Genomic DNA, 25547 nt, shown 5'->3' with positions numbered 1-25547 from the left:
AGACTTGCAATGTTGTATTAGTTCCAGGTGAACAACATAGTGATTCGACATTTATACACAGGATGAGATGATCACCACTGGTAGTCTAGTTACCGTCTGTCACTAGTTAAAGTTAATACAGTATTATTGACTATATTCCCTAGTCTGTATATTACATCCCCATGACTTATTTATTATATAACTGGAAGTCTGTGCCTCTTTATATATGATTTGCAAATATTTTCTCTTTTTCAGTAGGTTGCCCTTTTGTTTTGTTGCTGACTTTCTTTGCTGTGCCAAAGCTGTTTAGTTTGATGTAGTCCCATTTGTTAATTTTTGTTTTTGTTGCCCTTGCCTGAGGAGACAGATCCAAAAAGCATTGCTAAGACTTATGTAAAACTGCTGGCTGCCAGTGCTTTCTTCTAGGAGTTTTATGGTTTCAGGTCTTACATTCTAGTCTTAATGCATTTTTTAGTTTATTTTTGTATATCGTGTAAGATAGTGGTTCAGATTTATTGATGGGAATTCTTAAGTAATTTTTAGGCTTGTATTTTTAAATTTAGACATAAGTTGTAAGTTCTTTTTGGCAGGGATTATGTCTTTATTTCTTTGTTACTACTTACAGCTTTAGTACAGTATTTTGTGTACAGTGACATTCATTTTGTATTTTGGATTGAATGCGTTTAAAATTTCAGTCTAGTGAATATTTTCTGATGACACTTCATTGCCTCCAAGGTATACAAAGAATGACTAATAATTACCTGCCAAGTTGGGCACGGTGGTGATTAAATGGTATTGTTAGTTTTTTCCTTACCCTGAATGTTACAGAAAGAACTAGAGCATATTGCATGGTGATTAATTAATTGCTCCTGCCAGATGTGTGGATATGTGTGTGTGGGGGGTGATGGGGGGGGGGAAGAGTTCAAAAGAAGATTGAGCCTAAGTGAGCTACAAGTAAACAGAGCTCTTAAAATAACTTCCTAAATGATACATACTGCTAAAATGATAAAATAAAATTTTTAGCGGGGTCAAGGTTTGTGAACACTTATAGTGTGGTAATAAGAACTAAAATGAGGTCTCCAAGTTTATGGACGACCAGAAGAAAGAGAATAGTAAAGTAGACAGTACACATGAAAATTATTTCAAGTAACAATAAGAAATAGAAGAGAAAGGGAACACACTGTTTTTGTTGGGAAAACATAAGGCTCTACTTAATCCAGCAAAGTCCTTGAATCATACCAAATTCAGTGTTTTTAAAATCTACATAGCATTTTCCCTGATCTCACATCCTATAACCACTCTTTAGAGAGCCCAGAGAAGTAATCGGTAGAAAATCTCATTCAGCTGTGTAATCCTGTGTCCCAAGTCCTCCTCTACATGTGATGGCCCAAGATAATTGTTAATAGCATTTCTTTTACTATCAAAATATCATTAGAATGGATGATAAATCGTATAAAACCTACCCTTGGGCAGACAAGAAGGGTAAATAGAAATGAAAACATATCTTCCACCAGTAACACCCATTGTAAAGTCTGTTCTGTGTGGATTTGGAGCAAGAGTGAATTTTCTGCTGAGAACAGACAGTCTGTACGGCGCTGAAGGGCAAGGCAGAGAGGAAGGCAGTGGGAGGAAAAGCTACAGTGTTTGCTGGAATATGCCCTTCAGTGACGGAGTCCTTGTCCAAGGTCTCAGTTCTTGACTCATCAGCTTATTCTCTTAAAGGCTTGGAGCCAGTGATTCTGTCTGGAGCAGGCAAAATCTGTCTATGATGAAGGTCAGTGCAAATGGAAGCACATGAGGAAATATACCTCCATGCCTTAAATTTGTTTTCCCTGGATGAACATCTGTTCTAGTCTTAGAATCAGGAGAACTAATATCATGGGAAGTAAAGGCTATTTCCTAAGACTAGTCTGTTGCCCAATACCACAACCTGAGGTGCTGAGAAGAGAAAGAACAGCTGGGAAGGTACCAACGCCAGATGCTAGGAGCCTCTTTGAAGAATTTTATTATCAAATGTAGGATATTGGGCATGTAAGAGCTGTATGGAGATTTGAATTTCCAAAGGTTTCTTTGGAAGAATCATCGAAGTAGAAAAAAGAATGATAAAATCTAAAAGAAGTAAAAATTACATTGTAATAAAGATAAAAGGTAACATTATTCCACTTTTAATTTTCTAAGTGTTTACCAAATACTCTATGAAGAGGATTTTATCCTATTTATAAGGTTTTGCAGTTCTTTACTTTTCTCTACAGTTTACACATTGATCAAAATCTTGGACTCATCTTTGAAACTTTCTTCTAGCATTTTCATTTTGATTCTTTGTCGCCCTTGCGAGTTTCCTTTGATTCTGTTCGCACAGGTGCAACCATTTTTCCTCCTCCAAACAATCCTGGACATTGTCATCAACTAAATTTTTAAAAATTAATTAATTAATTAATTTATGGCTGTGTTGGGTCTTCGTTTTTGTGCGAGGGCTTTCTCTAGTTGCGGCAAGCGGGGGCCACTCTTCATCGCGGTGCGCGGGCCTCTCACTATCGCGGCCTCTCTTGTGGAGTACAGGCTCCAGACGCGCAGGCTCAGTAATTGTGGCTCACGGGCCCAGTTGCTCCGCGGCATGTGGGATCTTCCCAGACCAGGGCTCGAACCCGTGTCCCCTGCATCGGCAGGCAGCTTCTCAACCACTGCGCCACCAGGGAAGCGCCCTGTCATCAACTAAATTTTGTTAAAGCAACACTCTGTAAACTTTCTGGATGAAAATCCTTTGATGAATTCTCCTTGATTTCCACATAATGTACAAAGTATTTAGTATTCAAGCTTCTTCAAAATTTTTTACCCATCAATTTTCCAATGGTGGAAAAGTATCTTCTATACTTCCTTCACATAAAATTCATGTTCCGGGCAAACTGGAATATTTCACATGGCAGCAAAAGCCCTTCACAAGTCCATCTGTCCAGTCGTATCACATGTACCTTCTATTTCAACCATAAAAAACCATCTAATCTCTCTCTGATGCTTCCAGGTTAATTCATGTGTTTGTGCTTTTGAAAACTGTTGCTCCCTCAAAATATCCCCTTTCCCTTGTATGTTTGAATTCCTAGTCATCTCTCAAAACCTAAATCAAGAACACCCTGAGAAGCCTATCCATACTACCCAAGCAGAGATGATCATTTCATCCTATTGGCCATCCTTAGATTTGGCGCATTTCTTTAAAAACACACTTAACGGCAATATGTGAAGATAATAGGTTCACTCTTCTCCTTTTCCCTTCCTAGACGGGAGAGCTAATTGAGGGCTAACATACTCTTCCATTCATCTTTGTAAATCTCAAGGTCTAAGCAGAGTTCCTGGCACAGTCGGTTCTCAGAAGTTAATGTTGACTGCATGAATATTTCTTATTTCTTGAAGTTTGTTTCTTCATCTTTGTACCATTTTTGAAGCCAGCTGCTCTCCTAGAATGTTCCTTGACTCCCCCTCCACATGTGCTTTCAGCTGTTAGTAGTGGGAGTATGCGTGGCTTTGAATTGAAGCAATCTTTGGTTTGAAGACCACCACTTCGATCCCAGCCTGAGTTACATGCTTTCAAGACAGCCTATGCATAAATATGTCATGTGCTTTGTACTTGACATTGTAAGTCTTTCACAGTCCTACCTGGCTGATGACTATATCAATGCAGGAACCATAGTTTAAAAATATCTTTGTAATATAACACGTAGTATGTTACCCTGCACGTGGCAGGTGCTCAATAACTGTTACTGAATAAGAATTGATTGCTTTATTTCCATCAGCTTGACATCTCACTACCTAGATCAGCTACATGCCACTGATTACATGGGGGATTGTGTTGCACACTTTCCTTATTATTTGCATAAGCTCTAGGGACTCTCACTGTTTAGTTGTTTATATCTTACGAAAAGTTATTTTCTCTCACCTCAGTATCCTATGTCAATTCTGAATCTATGAAAACATGTCCCTTTTACATATTCTCATTTTAAAATTGTCTTTCATGTGGAATCATATTCCATGTCTTCTGAAAGTTTAAATGAGTCATCTTCACTGATTTCTTCCCAGTCATATGTTTAGTTATTTCTGAAAGAATCCACATGCTTAAGCATGATTTCTCTTTTCTTACAGAAACCTTTTGTCTTTTTTTTTAACCTATAATGTTTCTTTCATTGGCCCATACGTTAATATAACCTCCACATGTTTGTCTAGTAAGAAATTGATACTCATTGGTCTATAATTCTCAACCTAATATATATGATCTTTTACTTGGATTTGATTCACACGAGTAACCCAACAGTTCTAAAATGAGGTAGAAATGGAATAATAAATTTCACTTCTCAGGCAATAGTTTCATATTTTCATCTTTACATTTTTCAAACTTCTTCACAGATATAATCTCATTCTAGGAAATTATGCTTATAGGTATGGTGAATTTTACACTGGGGTGTATTTTTTCAATGTCTAATAAAATTTAGGAATAAATATCTGTCAGATGTCTTCCTCAGTAAAGACCAAGGCAGCCAGTTCAATACTAATCTGGACCAGCCCATCCCCTTCATATTCCTCTTTTTCTGGTTTTTTTTTTTTTCCCTATTGTACTCATCAATGTCTGGCATACTAAATAGTTTGCTTACTTTGTTTTATTGTCTGTCTTCCCTTACTGGAACGGAAGGGCCATTGTAGCATGTAGGCAGAAACATGAGACTGGTTTGTTCATTGACTGTTAAATTATTACATTCTGGAACCTAGAACAGAGCTTGATGGAGAATAGTTCTACAATAGACATGTGTCAAATAAATGAATTCATTGAGTTTTTTGTTATTTCTATTTATTCCTGAACATGTCTTGTATTGATCATTAAATGTAGTATTTTGCCCATGGATGCATCAGTCTTTTTATACCTGCTTGCATACTTCCCTGCTTCCTTCTAGTTGGTTCTTTCCTCTTTCTCTATTGAATATTCCATAGCTTTTTTATTATTTATGTCACTAGAAAGGCATTTTAAAAGGAACGTGGAACAGAGAAAATAAGTCAATATTTTATTCATGTCTTGTGCATAGAAAGCATCTGATAAGATTCAATAAATATGTGAGCCAGAAAGTGTTGCCCATTTCAGAATTGAGATGGTCCAACCTCAGAGTTAAGTGGAATAGAATGGAGTGGAGCATCAGTTGGTATTCCAGTTATGGAACCATCACTGGACTTATTAACACAATGCCCATGCTTTCTCCTTAGGAACTATGTAGCTTTCTTTCTGTAGTTATATTTGGTTCCTAACATGCATTTTATTCACTGTTGATAGTTTAGGACTGGTAACTTTCAGTTCAAATGTGCCAGATAAAATGATGCAGTATTTCATGGTTCTTATATCAAAGTCTATAAAATAGGGTAGACATCTCAAAAATAATTTTTATAAATGTGTGTGAATATCTTAAAAATCTAACCTTTTTAATACTTGGTCATACTTTAATACTTTTAATGACACCATTGAAAGCTGCAAGAAGAGCTCCTTGACTCAATCCATTCAAAATCTTTTAAATTTAAACACCAGAATCCAATCAAATTGGCTTTACTGCAAATAACTTAAGAGTTAGCCACATGAGATTCAGTAGGATTACATTAAACCTTTGATAAGGATTTATGCTCCCAAAGCATAGCAAAGACAAACAGTTAAAGTTAGACAAATTTACACGCATACCCAGAGGTAACTGATCTTCAGGGGTACAAGTATGGGACACAGAGAATTCCTATTTGTTTCTCTGCCAGTTTCTTTCCATGTTTCTTCATTCAAGCCATAATTGCATTGCTAAAGATTCCACTGTGGCAAGTGAAAAGAGGAAAGAGAAAAGACACAGTAAAGCTTTTATTGACCCAAGTCCAAATCCAGTGTGTCTAACTAGGAAATTGTTCATTCAGATGAAAGCCAAAAAGCATCTCAGCCTAATTTGGCTGAGGAAGCAAAATCAATTCTGAGCACAACAGCTCTGTTGAGTAAATGTTTAAAGGATAAAAAAACGGGCCTACGCAAATTAATAAATGATACTAAGAATAAGAGAGATGTAGCCTTTGCCTCATACCCCTTTTATGATATGCTCTTTTATACAGGCTATTTTGCTGGTGAAATAAAAATGATTATTTTCTTCACCTATTAAAAAGAAAATACTATCTTATTAAAACAGTTATTTTAATACCACGATTAATTTATGCCTTGGACCTAATTTTTCCTTCCAAAGATGGGATGGATTTACTGTCCTGTTATATTTGATCCCACTCCTCTAGTGTAAAGAATTCTTGTGCATACTTAAGGATGGGTCTTCACCTTTGTTTAGCTCTTTACTGGGTGATATTTTGCTTACTGCTAATTTTTAAAAAAGGATAAAGCAATATTTAAATGGATTTCTATGACTCATTCTAGGAAGAAAGGATTTTTAAATGACAGACCTCATGATGTTATGAAAGAAACATGCTAATGAACATATTTCTTATTAGATTCTGTGGACAAGGGATCAGAATTTGTTAGTGATTATCTAACAGCCACTATTAAAATTTTGTTGGCTTCAGACACATGCGATATAATTTCTTTTCAGCGTACCTCTCTGTTATCCATATTTTGATGGATAAGATCTATATTTAGTAGCTGTCAATCAACATGTCTTTGAAAATATCTTTATCTCAATCACTTCCTCATACTGTGTTCTTACCAAAAAGGTTATCTTACCTGATTTATGTTTTCATAGTGACATGCTATGCTCTATGTTCTCTAAAAACCCTTCACTCAATTTATACTAGGGAGTGAGGTAATCACTGGAAAGCATGCTTTTTTTCTGAAACAACACATTCCATTTAATATGTTCAGTTTGGTGAGTATTTCAGGCTTCAGCATAGGTGACCAGTATCACTTAAATATTTGCCAAACGATGAGTTTACATTTATTTATATTGGAGGGAATCTGTTTTGTAGATGTGACTATCTTGTTAATTTCAATAAATAGAGACTTAGAAGCTAGACTCTTCAATGTTGTACCAAAAAATTATCACAATGACTGATTCAGTTGAAATACAGGCTTATATTGTATGTCATGCTCATTTGCCTATTTGCACACAAAGTATAAAAGAACAGATTATCTTGCCAGCAAACTAACCTAGTGTTGTCTCTAAAACCACCAGTGTAATTGGACTGCATCAGGATTATTTGGAAATGTCCATCATATGATCATTATTAAAATTGAAATAACTGATTTGATTATTATTAGTTTGTTGAAGATTCTATGGCCAGATACAATTGTATTGTGCAGTACTGAGCTATATGTGTAATTACAGAATGTAATTTTGCATTAATGTTTTAGGAAACAGGAAGTGCACATATAAATTCATTTTATAGGTCATATTGGCATCTTTATTTCAAAATATGTGCTATTTGCTCTTTTCCCACTTCATCTTTTATGCTCCAGCTATGAGTTTCTTTATGATTTCTATGCATCATGCTGTCTTTTCATTTTCTGTTTTTGCTCTTACTTCTGTTTGGAACATCCTTCTAGACATTCTCCTGGGTAATTTCTTCTCAGTTCAGATGCCATTATTTCCCAGTTAAGCCTCACTACAGTGAGGTACCCCCTCATACCAGTTGGAATGGCCATTATTAAAAAGCCCACAAGGGCTTCCCTGGTGGCGCAGTGGTTGAGAATCTGCCTGCTAATGCAGGGGACACGGGTTCGAGCCCTGGTCTGGGAGGATCCCACATGCCACGGAGCAACTAGGCCCGTGAGCCACAACTACTGAGCCTGAGGGTCTGGAGCTTGTGCTCTGCAACAAGAGAGGCCGCGATAGTGAGAGGCCCGCTCACCGCGATGAAGAGTGGCCCCTGCTTGCCACAACTAGATAAAGCCCTCGTACAGAAACAAAGACCCAACACAGCAAAAATAAATAAATTAATTAATAAACTCCTACCCCCAACATCTTTAAAAAAAAAAAAAAGTCTACAAATAACAAATGCTGGAGAGGATATGGAGAAAAGGAAACCCTCCTACACTGTTGGTAGGAATGTACATTGGTGCAGCCACTATGGAAAACAGTATGGAGGTTCCTCAAAAAACTAAAAATTGAGTTGCCATATGATCCAACAATTCCACTTCTGGGCATATACTATACTATAGACAAAACTATAATTCGAAAAGATACATGCACCCTTATGTTCATGGCAGCGCTATTTACAATAGCCAAGACATGGAAACAACCTAAATGTCCATCGACAGATTAGTGCATAAGAAGATGTGGTACATATATACAATGGAATGCTACTCAGCCATCAAAAAGAATGAAATAATGCCATGTGCAGCAACATGGATGGATCGAGAGATTATCATACTAAGTGAAGTCAGGAGGAGAAAGACAAATACCATATGATATCACTTGTATGTGGAATCTAAAATACTATACAAATCGACATATCTGCAAAGCAAAAAACAGACTTACAGTTATAGAGAACAGACTTGTTGTTGACAAGGCGCAGGGAGGGTAGAGGAGAGGATTGGGAGTTTGGGGTTAGCAGAGGCAAACTATTATGTATAGGATGGATAAACAACAAGGTCACACAGTACAGCACAGGGAACTATCGTCAATATTCTGTGACAAACCATAATGGAAAAGAACATGTATATATGTCTAAGTAAGTCACTTTGCTGTACAGAAGAAATTAACATAACATTGTAAATCACCTGTACTTCAATAAAATTTAAAAAAATAAAGACTCTATACCTGAGCCTGGATTAAGTTCTCTGATAACAGAGCATTTCCACAGTTGTATATATACCAGATCATTTTTAAAATTTATTTATTTATGTTTTTGATAAATGTTGCATATATTTAAGGTGCACAATGTGATAATTACCAAGATCAAGATAATTAACACCTCCACTGTTTTTAAATTATATTTAAATATAAATATTTATTCATCCACCAACTCAAAGACTGACCATTTTAATCAACTTTGTACCTCGGTGGTTATAACAAGGCTTATCCATAACAGATTCTCAGGAACTATTTTGTTTTACTCGTTCTTTGGCTTCAACATCTATATTATAAAATGAAACACAAAAATATAAAGCTATACAAAATAAATATGTAGCTTCATTAATTATTTTAGGTTGCACAACTTGTAATCACTACCCAAATTATAACATTAGGGTGATGTTACCTAATGCCAATTTGTTCAATGTGTTGTCTACTTATTCTTTGGCGCACTGAGAGAGGAGTGTTGAAGTCTCCAATTGTGCATTCAACCCTATAATGCTTCATGTAATACGAAGTTCTCTTGTTAGATGTATACATGCTATATCTTCTTGTTGAATTGACCCTTTTAACATAAGGACTTTGGTTTTTCCATCTAGTTTCTCTACTGACTTTATGTAGGGATTGAAGAACTCTATCTCTACCTTTCCAGAATCCTCAGGAAAGGTTTTTGCATGAATAAATAACCAAGAATATTGTAAGCCCATAGCTTGCCTTTCTGTGAACTAGGGAAAAGATACCCCTCTCAAGAGGCACACATCTATGGGTATATATCTTGGTAAGCAAATAATTCCTTAGTGTGAATTAGAAAAAGGTGCCACTTCTTATGGTTGCACGCAGCCCCTCACAAGGCACACAACTTGGTGTGAAGCATCAGGCCAGATTTTTGCCTCTGCAAATCTTAATCTAGGTTCTCTTGTGCTTTACAGAAACTGCACAACAATATGTAACCATATGTGGTGGTCCTGGTAATTACTTCCAATGAAGATATTGTGTATAGTTTATGCCTCAATGTTATATTTTCTGTGACAGACCCATAATGATAATACATGAAGTATGGAAAGGAAAACCAAAATCTCTTAGATGAGGTCAAGCATAACACAAAAATCTCCATGGCCATAAATGAAATAGAAATATATATGAGCAAGATGAATTCATGGGTGTGCTGTACTACCAGCACCTTGCAGTAGTAAGGAAGGTGCTCCTCCAGGGTCACGGGAAGTAAGTGTTCTGTGTGAGACGGTGGATGTGGGCCAAGTTCGCTGCATGAATGTAGGGGTTTGATTGGCACTGCTCCCACCTCCCCACCTGTGAAAGAAACTGGAAAAAAAATTCTAGTTGCTTTCTGTTTTTATGGGAATAGGAAATGGTGAGCTTGGGGACATAAGAGGAAATAAGACAGGATTCCCAGCAGGATCTGAAACATTTTCCCTCAGCTCAGTTACTTGGTATCTGCAATATTTATAATGTCTCTGCATTGAAGAAAAGACCACAATTTCATTTTAAGATCTTATCCTGGACTGGGGATTTAAGAACGAATTTCTGAGATCTTGCAGGGGTCTGTTTCTAGCCTCTTCTGCTTTCCTCTAGAAGTAGATAGAGTACAGCTAGACTCACTGCTTAAGACTCTTTACTAGTTTACAGCTTTATTTTGGGGACAGCGGGAAAATTCTGAATATGGATGATATATTAAGGGTGATAATGGCATTGTGTTTGTGTAGGACAAAGTTATAGTTCTTAGGAGGTAACTGGTACAGTATTTAGTATTAAGGGGGCAACAACATCTGCAATTTCCAGATGACTTAGCAGAAAACTATCTATCATCATCTATTATCTATCTGTTTATCATCTATCACCTATGGAGAGATGATAGAAGAAATGCAGTGAAATATTAACATTTGATAAATATGGATGAAGGAATGTGGATGTTTATTGTAGTATTCTATGTAGATTAGAAAATTTGCAAAATAAAACGAATAAAACAAATATAAAACAGTACCTCTGAGGTCTTCTGACATGCGTCTTTTTTCTTAATCCCATTTTCTGGCCACAGCCTTACTTTCCAGGCTAATCAGGATTAAGGCTTTAGCCAATACAGTAAACTTTCTCTTTTCCTGTTGTCTCAGTGACATGATAATCCCCAAATGACCAGGTGGGAGTCTCAAATTCAAGTTCAATGTAGTGGCCATTACACCCCTGGTACAAGTGTTCCTCTTGGCATATTCCCTGCCAACAGAAGACAAAGATCAATGAGAAGATGAAATGCTTTATGAAAAGGTCACTTGGATTTATGGCTATAGACATCCTTGGAACAGTGGATTCTGATCACAGGAGGAATAATACTGTATATCATGTGCTGATTTTAAAAATATATCATGTCTTGAAGGACCAAGCCTTCAAGATGCTACCACCCAGACTGTACCATGTTCGAGTATTCAGCAGACAATTCAACATTTTCTCAGGCCAGCTACTGGCTGGATAAACACCATATAAGAAATTCATTGCTTCACAGCTTTTGGTGGAAAATGAGATTCTATATCGGAAACTACTAAGACTTGAAAAAGCATTCAGCAAATTCATGGATGATAGGGTTAGCAGAAGCAGTGACAGCATAAAAGTCAAATACATGTCGTTAGTGTCTGTTTAGTGAGGATAAAGCGCTGACATTTTCATGATGGAAGATGTCCAATAAATAAAACTGCCACCAAGTGGCTGACTGATGCCCTGAAGGAAATAGGGGCTTGGTGTTGATTTCCACTACTGGTAAGGTTGGTAGTAGCCACATCTTCTTTTCAAGAGGAAATCAATATTTGCATACCCATACATAATCTCTATCTGTGCCTTCACGGTCAGTTTGTACATTAGCCCATTGAGCAAGCATTGGACTAGCTAAGGAACAAGAAAGATTGACACTCACAGCAAAGGACATTTTTCCATAGGATTGATAAGAGTCTCCTCTAGAGTGGATGCCCATTGGTGAACATTACATGAGACACAAATATCCTCACACTCTATGCCCATTCAAAGATCCTATCCACATATAATTCTCTGGACTTCTATGACAGCCATCCTCTAATCTCATTCCTTCTGTGTCCCTGGATATCTGAAATAATAGTTAGCCACTCCCTCAAAATTGATATAATTGATGTAAATCCAGCTCAGATGAAGTGAGAAATCAGTCACATATCATCATTTCTGCTCAGAAGGAATTTGTTCCTTCACTCTACTGTCTTTCAAGACCACTGCTGAGGGACTGTCATGCTGCAGCTGTCTATCTCTGGTGAATACTGGGAAGTGATCATGAAGACATGAGGGTGGGTTGTGGGGCCACAGGTAGTGACTGTGGATAAGGAGTTAATGCAGCAGGAGCAAGTGCCTTGTGAACCTGTTCCACCTGCTCATCCAATATGCCTGTGTTTCAAGGGCCTGCTTGGGTCCAATCTTGTATATGCTACTTCTTGATAGGAGTGATGTGGTGCACATCCAAATTTGTGGATATGTAGATCAGATAAAATATAGCATGTGATAGGCATTTTAGCTTACATGATTATTTGGCATACCATTGTCAGCCATTAATCCTCCGTAAGGCACAGAAGTATTTCAGGGGTTGATGAAGAAGGCTTTGAACACTATAGCTGCTTATTGGTTCATGAAGACTTGGTGAAGGTGTAACTCACTGAACACTGAATGTGCTCCAAAGCATTTTCTTGTTCAGTATCCTAAGATTGGAAAGTTTGAAAACTGGGTCAAAAATCACACTCAAATGTAGAACACGTAGCCTCCAGAATTTAAAAAGGTCTACCAAGACTCTTCTCAAAGTTGAAAGTACAGGTACAACATACAATGGAAAAGGAAGAACTTCAAAGTGGAATAAGCCAAGGTGTATGGAGAATGATTATATTCCAGTTCTTCTCCGGTATGTATGTATTAGAATTGGACTTCCCTTTCTGTGTGAGTGGAAATGACATGTATCTCTCTTCGGAGCCACTGCATTACTCACTATCATCTTGTTCTTATGCCACAATGATGATGAAGGGAAGTACTGATGTGGAGCCTCCATCAGACTAGATCTCTGAATGATATGCACGGAATATTCAGTGTATGCAAGAAATAAACTTTGTGATGTTAACACATTGATGGTTGATTTTTTTTTTAGTGGCATCTTAAACTAGGCTATACTGGCATTGATACTACCTAAAAGTGAAATCTTGCCTCAAAAGGGAACATACAAATAAAGCCATCAGAAACAGGATGGTATGGTAAAGGAGCTGGTGGTGAGCATTGACTCCATTAAAAAACAGAATCAAGACTAAATACTGGTTGGAATTACAATTTTAAAAAAGAAAAATAAATATTTGAAACTTTGATAATATAAAAATAAGAACATAACTAACAAATTTCATTAATAAATAGTGTTAATATCTTAATATTTTATAATAGGAAGTAAAATAATGTATAAAATAAATGTAGTTAAAATGACTTTAACTTCATAATGGTTAAGAGGATATCTCATTCTGAAAGAATATTCATCTAAAGTTTGGGAATTGCTTTGTTTTTAGTTGTTTCTCTTTCTTCTGTGAATTTAAATACAATAAAATTTAAGTAAAATTTATTTTTTCACTATAATGACAAAATAATATAATATTGGTTTTATAATACCATGCCCCTCCACCCATCCATCTACCCACCCAGCCAATATCTGCTGTCCATCTTCCCTTTCATTTGTATATCCTTCTATTTATACACAGTAAATTGGAGATACGCCTGAAATGCTATTCATAGTAAGATGATTATAGTAATTTACAAGTGATAGGATTTGTACAGATATTTTCCCATATGTTTTGTACTTTTCTGTATTGTTTGCCTTCTTTCCGTCATTTTTTTCAAAACCGTAAATTCATAAATCCTAAAAAATGAAAAATACAAATTTCTTGGCTTCAAGGACCTCAGATAACTTACTTAGGAAACATGAAATCAAAAGTTCCTGTTATGTTTCAGTTCCTATCAAAATTCTTTTCTCTTCAGTAATTTTAACATACTGAAAAAAAAATAGACTGAGTGAAAATAGTAGGATCTGTTGGATGGGGTTCAGATCCAGTGTTTTAACTGTTTGATAAAATACATGGAAATAATCTGAGAAGAGCTTGAGGGGAATGGGTAGAAGTACATATTTACTTGAAGTCACATAATAACTAAACCCTTGAAAATAACTATTCTCTAAGGTTCCATGTTCTCTTTACTTCACACTTAAGTTATCAATGAATACATCCATATTTTGAAACATTGGATTTGGGAAATCGAATTATTACTAGTCTGGTGATTAAACTGCTCTATCCATCTGCTAGTATATTGTCATTATTATTTCAGCCTAGCTCAAATGATAGCAGTCTTTATAAATGACTTTCATTAAATTCAGGCAGTGATTGTATAAAATCTTTTAGAAAAAATAAATCCTTGAACCCGATTTTTTCCTGTATTAAAATTAAGACAAGATATGGAATACAATATAATAAGTTGAAATTGGAGTAGATTTTCAGAAATATAATGATGTCTCAAAGTAGCAGCACTTTGTATATGTTGGTTGAGATTGCATCCAGAGAGATTTCTGGTCTAATGGATAGCCAAGCACTGGTGAGGTTGTGATGTTTGTTTAATTAGTGGGATTTTTTTCTACCCCCAGAATAATTTTAATATGTTAATGCACTCATCAAGCTTTTTCATTCACTGAGCATCTTTGTTATTTTAGAATAAATGGTTTATTCCTGAAGTCACAGAACAACAATTATGGTTATCTTCTAAAATCACAGTTTGATTTCTGTGTCTTTATATGGTCTACTAAGAACATCCATTGACTGAAATAAAGAGGATATGGTAAAGTTCTATTAGAATCTTAGTTATCAATATTTGCTTGCTACATCACTGTTATGTAGAATGAAAAGCATTCTAATATGATCAGCCTTTTCAGTTTCTTATTACTATGAATTGAGTAAATACTTTAAGTATATTTTAAGTTATTTATCCATCTAGTAAATATTATTTGAATGCCTTCTGTGTATACAAGGTACCCTGGAGGTGCCACAGACATGTAGTCTCTCCTCTCAAAGAATTTGCCATCCAGCAATGTTCCTCCACGTAAATAACTGGACCATGTTTGCCACAAGCGTCCATAGTATTCTGTGTCTGCTTTCACAGCGCTTCTGCACTCTTTGTCAGTTATTTATTTTAAACAATTTGTTAACTATCCTCCTTTACTGCTGGGTCCTAAACTCCATGTGGGTGGGAACAGTGTCCCTTTTGTCAATGGCTGTATCCCTAGTGCCTAACACCGTGATAGGCACTGACATGCCAGCTGAAGGAAGGTGATTAGGGAAGTGGAGGTTACAGGTGGAATCTATGCTAGTGTGGAAAGGTGGTTCAGATTAAGGCATTAAAACTTTGATACTGGCCTTCCCTGGTGGTGCAGTGGTTCAGAGTCTGCCTGCCGATGCAGGGGACACGGGTTCATGCCCCGGTCCGGGAAGATCCCACATGCCGCGGAGCGGCTGGGCCCGTGAGCCGTGGCCGCTGAGCCTGCGCGTCTGGAGCCTGTGCTCCGCAGCGGGAGAGGCCACAACAGTGAGAGGCCCGCGTACCGCAAAAAAACAACAACAAAAAAAAAACCAAAAAACTTTGATACTGACATTTACACACTGCTATATTTAAAACAGATAACCAACAAGGACCTACTGTATAGCACAGGAAACTTTGCTCAGTACTCTGTAATAACCTAAATGGGAAAAGAATTTGAAAACGAATAGATACATGTGTAAGTATAACTGAATCTCTTTGCTGTACACCTGAAAACAACACAATTGTTAATCAACTCTACTCCAATATAAAATTAAAAAATCTTTAAATGTATATATTAGTGAATTGATATATATAGTAAAAAACAAAACAAAACAAAACAAAGGAAAGAAATTGGAAGAGAGAGAAGATATAGGCCAAAAAAGAATAACATGGTCAACATTTTGAGGCAATTGACGAGGCATGAATATTTATGAAATAGTGAATTACTCAGGTCTACTAGAACAGAGTTAGATGTCAGAAGTCATTAGGGCAGGGCAGTGGACACTGGAAAGGACACCTGAGTCAGATTATTAAAACTCGATGTGCAAGACTAAGGAATTTAAACATTTTTATAATAAAATGTTTAGAAATTTTAGATACAATCACATAATTTTGGTTCAATGACTAAAATAAATTACATTTTAGTTGTATATCCAGAATCTCAATTTACTAAAAGTGTTTTTTAAGAACAGAAAAGATTTTTAAGGGCAGAAACTGTACAGTTTAAACTTTGTAATTACAGTAACTGGCATTGTCCCTAGTGTATTTTAGGTGTTGGGCATATATATATACATATATATATTTTTTTCAACATCTTTATTGCAGTATAATTGCTTTACAATCATGTGTTAGTTTCTGCTTTATAACAAAGTGAATCAGCTATAAATAAAACATATACCCCATATCCCCTCCCTCTTGTGTCTCCCTCCCACCCTCCCTATCCCACCCCTCTAGGTGATCACGAAGCACCGAGCTGATCTCCGTGTGCTATGCAGCTGCTTCCCACTAGCTATCTATTTTACATTTGGTAGTGTGTATATGTCCATGCCACTCTCTCACTTCATCCCAGCTTACCCTTCCCCCTCCCCGTGTCCTCAAGTCCATTCTCTACCTCTGTGTCTTTATTCCTGTCCTGCCCCTAGGTTCTTCAGAACCATTTTTTTTTTTTTTTAGATTCCATATATATGTGTTAGCATATGGTATTCGTTTTTCTCTTTCTGACTTACTTCACTCTGTATGACAGACTCTAGGTCCATCCACCTCACTACAAATAACTCAATTTCATTTTTTTTATGGCTGAGTAATATTCCATTGTATATATGTGCCACATCTTCTTTATCCATTCATCTGTCGATGGACACTTAGGTTGGTTCCATGTCCTGGCTATTGTAAATAGAGCTGCAGTGAACATTGGGGTTCATGTGTCTCTTTGAATTATGGCTTTCTCAGGGTATATGCCCAGGAGTGGGATTGCTGGATCAGATGGTAGTTCTATTTTTAGTTTTTTAGGGAACCTCCATACCATTCTCCACAGTGGCTGTATCAATTTACATTCCAACCAACAGTGCAAGAGGGTTCCCTTTTCTCCACACCTGCTCAAGCATTTATTGTTTGTAGATTTTTTGATGATGGCCATTCTGACCGGTGTGAGGTGATACCTCATTGTGTTTTTGATTTGCATTTCTCTAATGATTAGTGATGTTGAGCATCCTTTCATGTGCTTGTTGTAATCTGTATATCTTCTTTGGAGAAATGTCTATTTAGGTCTTCTGTCCATTTTTGGATTGGGTTGTTTTTTGTTTAATATTGAGCTGCATGAGCTGCTTGTAAATTTTGGAGATTAATCCTTTGTCAGTTGCTTCATTTGCAAATATTTTCTCCTGTTCTGAGGGTTGTCTTTTCATCTTGTTTATGTTTTCCCTTGCTGTGCAAAAGCTTTTAAGTTTCATTAGGTCCCATTTGTTTATTTTTGCTTTTATTTCCATTTCTCTAGGAGGTGGGCCGAAAATGATCTTGCTGTGATTTATGTCATAGTGTGTTCTGCTTATGTTTTCCTCTAAGAGTTTTATAGTGTCCAGTCTTACATTTAGGTCCTTAATCCATTTTGAGTTTATTTTTGTGTATGGTGTTAGGGAGTGTTCTAATTTCATTCTTTTACATGTAGCTGTCCAGTTTTCCCAGCACCACTTATTGAAGAGGCTGTGTTTTCTCCACTGTATATTCTTGTCTCCATTATCAGAAATAAGGTGACGATATGTGTGTGGGTTTATCTCTGGGCTTTTTATCTTGTTCCATTGATCTATATTCCTGTTTTTGTGCCAGTACCGTACTGTCTTGATTACTGTAGCTTTGTAGTATAGTCTGAAATCCGGGAGCCTGATTCTTCCAGCTCCGTTTTTCTTTCTCAAGATTGCTTTGGCTATTTGGAGTCTTTTGCATTTCCATATAAATTGTGAAATTTTTTGTTCTAGTTCTGTGAAAGATGCCAGTGGTAGTTTGATAGGGATTGCATTGAATCTGTAGATTACTTTGGGTAGAACAGTCATTTTCACAGTGTTGATTCTTCCAATCCAAGAACATGGTATATCTCTCCCATCTGTTTGCATCATCTTTAATTTCTTTCAGCAGTGTCTTATAGTTTTCTGCTTACAGGTCTTTTGTCTCCTTAGGTAGGTTTATTCCTAGGTATTTTATTCTTTTTGTTGCAGTTGTAAATGGGAGTGTTTCCTTAATTTCTCTTTCAGATTTTTCATTGTTAGTGTATAGGAATGCAAGAGATTTCTGTGCATTAATTTTGTATCCTGCTACTTTACCAAATTCATTGATTAGCTCTAGTAGTTTTCTGGTAGCATCTTTAGGGTTCTCTATGTATAGTATCATGTCATCTGCAAACAGTGACAGCTTTACTACTTCTTTTCCGATTTGGAGTCCTTTTATTTCTTTTTCTTCTTTGATTGCTTTGGCTAAAAATTCCAAAACTATGTTGAATAATAGTGGTGAGAGTGGACAACCTTGTCTGGTTCCTGATCTTAGAGGAAATGGTTTCAGTTTTTCACCATTGAGAATTATGTTGGCTGTGGTTTGTCATATATGGCCTTTATTATGTTGAGGTAAGTTCCCTCTATGCCTACTTTCTGGAGGGTTTTTTATCATTAATGCACGTTGAATTTTGTCGCAAGCTTTTCCTGCATCTATTGAGATGATAATATGGTTTTTCTCCTTCAATTTGTTAATATGGTTCGTTACATTGATTGATTTGTGTATATTGAAGAATCCTTGGGCATATATTTTTGATAAGAGAGTTATTTGAATTTGTTAAGTGAAACAATATTCTAAAAGGTGTGAAGTGATTGTTGTTTTGGACTATAGGGAGTTAAGTGGGAGGTAATTAGGTAGGTAGACAAGAAGACATATAAGTTTAGAGGTAGATAGATGGATAGATAAAAACAAATATACACACTTAAACACACAAACACATATGTAATCAATACACACACGTAACTACACACACACAGACTCACACACACATACAGGCACAGGCATACGCATAGATGTAACCCACACAAGTACACATATGTACGTACAAATACATATATATACACACATTACAAACACACATAGACATCTACATATACCCACACACGTATATTTGCGAGAGACAGTAGATAAAATATTAGGATTATATTATAAGAAAGAAAGACAAAGCTCGTGAAATTATCAAGGAGAATAGTATGAGAAGGGCAGACAAATAACAGATGGAAGAGGATTTATAAGAAAAAATTAAAGAATAAAGAGTTTATTCTCCGTGAAGAAGAGACATCCTAAGGAGATTATCACATTGTAGGCAGATTTCCCAAACTCTTACTGTGCATTGCCAAATACTTACTTACACATCACATATTACCTACATTAGAATCTGAGTCTGAGGATGGGTGGCATAATCATATTTACCAAATTAGACAATGTTTAAATTTTTTTCTTTACGGTATTCAAATGCTTGGGTTTTTGAAAAATATAGAATGAAGAATCTAGGGGCAGGACAGGAATAAAGACACAGAGGTAGAGAATGGACTTGAGGACACAGGGAGGGGGAAGAGTAAGCTGGGATGAAGTGAGAGAGTGGCATGGACATATATACACTACCAAATGTAAAATAGATAGCTAGTGGGAAGCAGCTGCATAGCACACGGAGATCAGCTCAGTGCTTTGTGACCACCTAGAGGGGTGGGATAGGGAGGGTGGGGGGGAGATGCAAGAGGGAGGGGATATGGGGATATATGTATAGCTGGTTCACTTTGTTACAAAGCAGAAACTAACACACCACTGTAAAGCAATTATACACCAATAAAGATGTTAAAAAAAAATAGAAATAAGTCCATTACCACAAAACCAAATTTAAATAGTGCTAATTTTTTTTTTCATTCTAATTTTTAAATCTGTAGAAAAGGTGTTTCATTCTGATATGATGAGGTGACTCTGTCTAAGGTTTAACTGTTTCTGTCTACTCTGGGTCTTAGATTGTAATCTTTGTTGGTTCCAGAGATTTATCTGATCTGGGTAGCCATCTGTAAGTTATCAGGAAGGGCTATTGACATATTTCATGATTATACTGAAAAGACTAAATGAGAGTGACAAAACCTATGTTAGAAAACATTATTGTTAATTTCAACATAAATAGTGTGTACAATCAGTTCAGTAGTGCTGTATAAAAGATTTAAAGTGTTCATGATTTCTCACTCTTTCCTATGTTTAGGTAGACCTTTTTGGGTCAGAATTGTGGAGAAAACATCTGAGTCAGATTATTAGGATCTGATGTGCAGGGTAAGTCTGATGGTGACAATTTCTCTTATTTTTTTCTTCATTTGAGAGCATCTTGATTCTCCCTAGAGTCCTGCAAAATATTTCACTGGATGTAGAATTCTGGGTTGACAGTTCACTTCTTTCAGCTCTTGAAGAATTAGAGAGAAAAAAAGATTAGCACTACTTAAATTTTAATTGTTTTCCTTTACAGAATTCAAATGCTTGTTTTAAAGAAAATGAAAAAAATATATAGAAAAATAGAAATAAGAAATAAAGTTCATTATCACAAACCCACATTCAAATCCACTGTTTTTCACCTCTAGATAACATGGAGGGTTTTTTTTTTTCCACTGCTTTTAAGATGTTTCTTTGTCTTTATCTTCAGAAGTTTGAATATGTTGTGTCTTGGTGTGTTTCTTTGGGTTTATTCTGTTTGTAGTTCACTCAGCTTCTTGAATATGTAGGTTTATTTCTTTTGCCAGATTCAGAAATCTTTCTGCCATGTATTTGCATACTTTGCAGCCCCTTCCTCTTCATCCTCTCCTTCTGGGTCTCTGATGGCACAAATGTTAGATCCTTTGTTATATTCCCACAAGTCCCCTGTGGCTCTTATCATTTGTCTATTTCTTTTCTTCTTCTTCTTTTTTCTTTTTTTTCGTTTATTTTCTCTCTCTTGTCCAGATTTGCTAATTTCTATCGATACATTCAAGTTTACTGATTCATCTCCCACCTTCATCTGGTTGTTGAGCTCATCCATTGAGTTTTATTATTTCAGTCATTATATTTTTCTGTTCTAAATTTTCATTTGGTCTTCTTTTTAACTTCCGTTTCTTTGCTGAGATTTTCTGTTTCTTTACGAAGCTTTTATGTTTTCTGATTGGTTTAAACACACTCAAAATTGCTTGTTGAATCGATTTTATAATGGTTGCTGTAAAGTCTTTCTCAGTTAATTCTAACATCTCTGTCTTCTCAGTGTTTCTCCTCTACTGATGGTTGTTTTTCCCCTGAGATTTTCCTGGTTCTTTGTGTAGCAAGTGACATTTGATTGATATTTGGGAATTTTTGGAACTGTATTATGAAACTCTGCATCTTATTTAGCCTCTGTTTTAGCTGACTTTTTTGTTTGTTTGTTTGTTTGACATTATCCTGGCAGGGACAGAGGGAGAGGGGAAATCAGTGAAGTCTCTTTACTGCCAGATGAAGGTAGAAATCTGGATTCCCCACTCAGTCTAACAACACATGAGCAGAGGGTTCCTTGTTACTGCTGGGCAGAGGCAGAAGTCTGGCTCCCCAGCCCTCCACTGATACCATGGAGGGGTGGCCCCATTATCTCTGGGAGCTTGTGAAAGTCCTAAGCCTCCATTCAGCCTTTTCTGACACCGTCCCAGCTGGTGGAGGGAGGACACCTCATTGCCGCCGCCACTCTGCCCTTGCTGGTGCAGATGGGGATGAGGCCTTCATTTTTCCTGTGATGTTTGCCTTGAGTAGAACAGTTACTGTCTTAAAAGTATCTCTCTGAGTGGGCTACCCTGTTTTTTTTTTTTTCATTAGGGAGAGCAGAATTTTTTTTTTTTCTTGTGTCTGTTGGCATTTCTCAGTTGCCACTTTCTTCAGCTCCAAGTCTGCCACATATGAAGCAAAAAGATAACTCAGGAAACTCATCATCATGTCATTCCTTGGGTCCCAAGGTCCCTAGCTGTTCTGCCTTTTTTCTCCTATGTTTGCTTTAAATAACAATGCCAGGGTCTTTGGTGTACATAGTGGGAGAAATAGGGAAAATTATGTCTCCTTAATCTTCCCACAGGATGGATTTTGAGAAAATAGATTTTGAGGCAGCAACTTAAGATGAATTCGTGGAAAATCAGAAGTCTGAACAGTTACTCAATAATGGTCTTCCAGGTCCATTCAAACTCCATGCAGATTGGTAATCATTCACATTTGTTTCCATTAGTTCATTTTTAGTAATGATCAAAAAACAGATTGAGTCATAGATTAGATCATCATAATCATCTGACCGATTTCTTTAAGAAGAATTTCTTGAATAGTCTTTCTAGGAGCAATTCTTTAAAACAGAACAGGTTTTCATTGGATTCTGCTGACAGTGTTGTGACTCAAGGGAGTCTTAGGAGATACCTTTCAACTCTTTATATAGATAATAATATGGCTCCTAACATGTTACAAATGTTAAATAGGCATTTAGTTGTTTCACTAAAGGTCTTCTATGTAGGTAACATTTCCTTTCAAAGTAATAGTCTGAAAGTCAATTTTGAGCTTATTTTATTTCCTTACATTTCTTTCAAAGGGTAAATCATTCCAGCCCTAGAATAGAAATGCTTAGTCTCCTGAGACTCCTCTGATGAATAGCCAAAGGGATAATTGCTTGGCTACACGGGTTTCTACATATTTTTTAGCAAAATCATAGATATCCAAATGTAGATTCTGACAATTAAGGATGTCGTATCAATATGAGGAATTCCCAAGGGGACTCCGGAACTCTTGTGGAATTACTAGGTTATGGCACTAAACATAGTGGGCATAGTTTTTCGATAGTCAAAACAAAGTATGATCTATGTAACATATTTTGTATAATAAGTAATACAAGTGTAATACAAAACAGGTGACTAATATTGCTTAACTATTTAAGTGTACCATATGTGATAAAATATAGCCAAATGGTAATTTAATTATTGCCATAAAAATACAGATACATTCCAGCATTTAAAAAGCAGCTGATTTACTGTGTTGTGAACTTTGAGGCTATACATATGATTATGTATAGTGATGAACTTTACAGTTTATTATATAGAATCAGTTATAAAAAATGAAATGAATATTCAAATATTCTGGGAAGGAATCGTTGTACTTTTTATGTGAAAAAATCAGTCATCCAAAAAAATAGTTCCAAGAAATATGTTCTGCTGTGATGAGCTGAACATTTGTACTGTTTAACTCAGTTACTGAAAACACAAGACTCATGGATGAGATCCAACCCTTTGGTGCACCTTGAGCTGCTGCTCTACTCAGTGGTTGTGGATTGCACCCCTAACTGAGACTGTCCCTTGGATAATGCGGCTTGTGAAGATCAGATGAGAAAATATATTTGAATAACTGGAAAATCTAAAGTATTTCTCCTGATATTAGTTTTCTTTACCACAGGGAAAATTTAAATCATTAGAGTAGCTGAGACATACGTAAGTGATAAATACAGGGACAGAATTAATAAAGCCCCTGGTTCTGACCTGTTTGGGGCATCTGCTCCCAGGACATATCGACCTGTGTGGGATATTGTTGGCTTGAATCAGTATCCAAAATTGTCACATTTTCTTCCTTAAAGCCTTCTTCCAGTATCAACATGTATATTTTCACTTTACCTAGTCTGCTTGGACTTGTTCTTTAAGTGAACAGAGCCATTGTGAAAGGCTACATACTGTACAATTCTGACTGTATGACGTACTGTTTAAGGTAGTACTACAGAGCAGTAAGTAGATCAGTGGTTGGCAGAAGTTCACGTGGAATAATATGGGAAGAGGGATGAATAGGTGAAGCACAGGGGATTTTCAGAGCAGTGAAACTATTCCGAATGATATTTTAATGGTAGACACATGACATTATGCATTTGTCAAAAACCACAGAACAGAACAACCCAAAAAACTGAGACAGTGTGGGCTTCCCTGGTGGTGCAGTGGTTGAGAGTCCGCCTGCTGATGCAGGGGACACAGATTCGTGCCCCAGTCCGGGAAGATCCCACATGCCGCGGAGCGGCTGGGCCTGTGAGCCATGGCCACTTAGCCTGCGCATCCGGAGCCCGTGCTCGGCAACGGGAGAGGCCACAACAGTGAGAGGCCCGCGTACGTCAGAAAAAAGAAAAAAGAAAAAAAAAAAAGAGACAGTGTAAACTATGGCTTCCTGCTAATAAAAATGTATCAATGTTGGCTTATCAATTGTAACAAAGTACCACACTAAAGCAAGCAGTTAATAAAAGAGGAAACAGTGTTTAGAGAAGATACATGGGAACTCTCTGCTCACCTTTCCTGTACAATTAAAACTGTCCTGAAAAATAAAGTTGATTAATTAAAATACCGATAAATTTAAAAAAATTGTAGAGTAGTATAGAATATGCAAACTTTTAATTAAACTTCCTACTTTGAGACCTGGGCCCCCCTCCCTCTCAACTGAATCTGTCTGGTATCTTAGTCTCAGGAGTGTAAGTCCTGCCTACCCCATGCACAAACAGTAGGTGAAAAGGGGCTAAATACTTTGGCTTTTCTTGAAACAGATTTTTCAACCAATCTCTTGATTTTCTGTCTTCACACTCTGCCTTCTGTAGACCTTGAACCTAAGTCTATCTGTAATTCCATGTAAATTTACTCACGGCTGTTCAGTATCCTCCTGTCCAGACAGCTCGATCGAAACTTTCTCTATTTTGTTAATTCACTTACTATTCTATTTGTTTTTCATCTTCAAAAATTTGTTGTCATATCTAGTCTGCTATTGTCTCCTTTTTTTCCCTTGTTAGTCTAAACATCCATAAATTGTTTAACCTTCTTTTTAGTAAAACTTCAAGGGTGAGAAGGAAAAAGCACATGTAGCCAAACAGTTAATTAAAAACATAGGTGGCTTTCTGGTCCTCACTCTATGCTTTCCTTTCGTGGTTCCCATCGTTTTCTTCCTGTGGACACAACCACTCTTACTAAGTAAAGTTAAACATCATATTTGTCAATACATGGCACAATAATATGAACTACTTGAAATTTAATAATAACTGTTTTTGGCAATGAACTCATTCGAATGAATCATGAGACAACATTTGATGTAATTATTTAATTAATGAAAATGAAGTATTGCAATATTGAGGGACTTGAATACATATTGAAGGATACTGTGGATAAGGGCTATGGCTGAAAGCCAACTCAGAGCAATTCACATTTCAAATCAGGAAATGATGAATTTTCATTGCTTTTTTTTTTTTTTCTTTTTTCTTTTTTCCTTCTTCAAGCTTTGCATCCTGATTGAAGCAAAGACATCTGTCTTTTCCTGGATAACAAGAACTTTGGTTGCTGTGGCAACATATTGACTAGGGAACTTAAAATAAAGGTGGCTCAATTCCAAATTACTTTTTTTTCTTCTTCACAAAAACAGCACACATTGGCTAAAAATCTCTACTGGAATCTTTATAATCAATAAACCTGTTGTTTGTTGAAGAACTGTATCCCCAAACTTGCATGGTAAGCAGGTGAGAAGTGTACATTTGGTTTTTGCATAATTTTGAACTGTGAAACACTGCACTGCATCCTTTTATACAAGTTTTCCTTCCTTCCTTCCCCCCTTCCTTCCTTCCCCCCTTCCTTCCTTCCCCCCTTCCTTCCTTCC

General features: G+C 36.5%; 1 long non-coding RNA gene across 1 annotated transcript in view; it reads left to right on the top strand.

Moving 5' to 3' along the window:
- Positions 1–25547, top strand: part of LOC114887944 — a 145914-nt gene that overhangs the window by 53636 nt on the left and 66731 nt on the right. The window contains exon 2 of the long non-coding RNA XR_003791657.1: positions 20131–20198. This is a non-coding gene — a long non-coding RNA (uncharacterized LOC114887944). The remainder of the gene's footprint in view (positions 1–20130; positions 20199–25547) is intronic.

The sequence above is a fragment of the Monodon monoceros genome, unplaced genomic scaffold, assembly GCF_005190385.1.
Source record: "Monodon monoceros isolate NGI ecotype Baffin Bay Population unplaced genomic scaffold, NGI_Narwhal_1 Super_Scaffold_8, whole genome shotgun sequence".
Lineage (NCBI taxonomy): Eukaryota > Metazoa > Chordata > Mammalia > Artiodactyla > Monodontidae > Monodon > Monodon monoceros.
The sequence above is the reverse complement of the archived record's forward strand: the minus strand, read 5'-3'. Positions and strand labels throughout refer to the sequence as shown.